Source organism: Acanthisitta chloris, unplaced genomic scaffold (assembly GCF_000695815.1).
Source record: "Acanthisitta chloris isolate BGI_N310 unplaced genomic scaffold, ASM69581v1 scaffold4007, whole genome shotgun sequence".
NCBI classification, from domain to species: Eukaryota; Metazoa; Chordata; class Aves; order Passeriformes; family Acanthisittidae; genus Acanthisitta; species Acanthisitta chloris.
In genome coordinates this window covers 1583-3643 of record NW_008684132.1, presented here as the reverse complement: position 1 = coordinate 3643, position 2061 = coordinate 1583, and positions in this window count along the sequence as shown.

The window sequence follows — 2061 nt, the reverse complement described above, 5'->3', positions numbered from 1 at the left end:
CCATCAACTGCTGCTCAGTTGGGACCAAAAGGATAGCTTGTATGTGGCCCATGAAATCTCTGATGTAGCTGCTGACACTCATCCCCAGGTTTCTGTACTAGCTGACTCATTTCGTGATTCATTGCCTTCAAAGGTAGCTAGTTGAGAGCTGTCCCAAAGAAGAAGGAGAATACCAGCAGTAATTGAAAAAAAAAAAAAAACCAAAAAAACAACCTTAAGAGGATATTCCTGTTATTGCCTCCAATATCTTGTCAGACAGGTGCTCCTGGATAACAAGATAACAGCAACAGCTGTTTTGCTTGGTCTTTTCTACTGTAAATGGATCTCCTTTCAATGTTACAGATGTGTTTTTTTTTTCCAGTGGTCCAGATATTTTCTATAATGGCTTATTCATCTGATTGTAAGAAAAAACATAAGTGGCACATGTCAGGTAAATCTCTCTGGGCATGAATATAATAGTTTTTTGGGAAAATGGAGTACATAAGTCAAAGGTGGAGAAACCAGGACTTTTTCCAGGCTTTGTGGCTGCTCAGAATGAAAGCTGTATTTGTAATGGGTGATTTTGGGAAACCATGAGTACAGAAAAGAGATAATTTTGGTTCCTAAATGAGGCTTTAAGGCAGCTCAGGAACTGAGCCACAGAATTACCACAGCATCTCCCTGGTGAGGAGACTAGAGCAGCATCCTCCTCTGAGCCCTTGGCTAGAACCAGAGCGGGGCATACTGCTCACTGCTGTTCCACATGTGGCACAATATTTCCCCCTGATTTTGGATGATATGTTCATATCTGCAGTTACTGAATTACAAATTGGCTTGTTGACTGTATTTGTACTGGTAATTTTACAGAACGAGGATTCCTACTTTAAAATGACAGCAATCCATGGCATCTGATTCCCTTTTTCTGACTAACAAAACAAATTTACACAAGTACCTGTTGAAAGTATTACTATAATGAAGTAAACCTAGTGCTGCCTGTTCATTACAGAGCTCCATAGTTGTGCCTAACATTTCAATGACATGTGTTGTCCCCTGCAGCACAGTACTGGGGGCTAGAGGAGCAGAGTAGGGAAGAGAGCAAAGATGCTCAAAAGGATAAGATTTATTATTTAGATTAGATTTATGAACTGAGGATCTTACATCCCCATTAAATGATTTTTGGTTTAGTTACAGTTTATTTACACTTCTGTTAGTTGACTTTTGGAGGAACTCACATGATGGGCTTATCTTTTGATATACAAACTCAGAGAATTTACAAAATGCTGAAACTGTAAACAAACTGCATTTCCGTTTAGGAAATGTGCTGTATATTGGGGCACTGAACAGCATTAGGAAGCATTTATGTAAGCACAGCTGTGCTCATGCCATTTCCATGAGAACTTCCATATTGCTAAAATGGATATTCAAGAAAAGGGTTGGTTAATTTCTTCTACAGGGTGACGAGGAATGCTAGAATGTCAGGATATTAGTTGGGTTTATTTGTGTAAATACAGAATCCTTTCATGAAATTGATGTTTGGGAACATTTGTTTGATTTACTTGATTTATGTTTCTTGGGAATTAGAAACTATATGAATTGATTAATTACTAAATCTTCATGAATTCCTGTGGAAATGCATATTAATTACATCCTCATTAATGCAAAATTAATTCACAATGATTAAATGTTCCATCCCAGTGTCAGGAGAATTAATGATGATAGACTGATTATTTTCAAGAGTCACTAGTCTATCCATGGTGAGATGGACACTGCCATCAACAAATAGGCTGATGGACATTAATTGTATCAAATCCAAAACATATTTCCCTGATTTGATAAATGGTGTGATGATAATGATTAAATGTTTTTAAAAAAGAAACAATCAGAAACCCACCTACAAGCCAACCAATCAACCCTCTTCCCTCAGCTCACAAAGTAAGACAAGGGGTGGGAGAGATGCAGTTTATCAAAACAAGGCAGGCCTAGATTAAGGCATCAGCTCCACAAAGACCATTCTGAGGAATGAGCTCATGGAGCTGCAGAGCTGGTGGTTTTTATTAAATAAAAAAAGATCATAATTCCAAA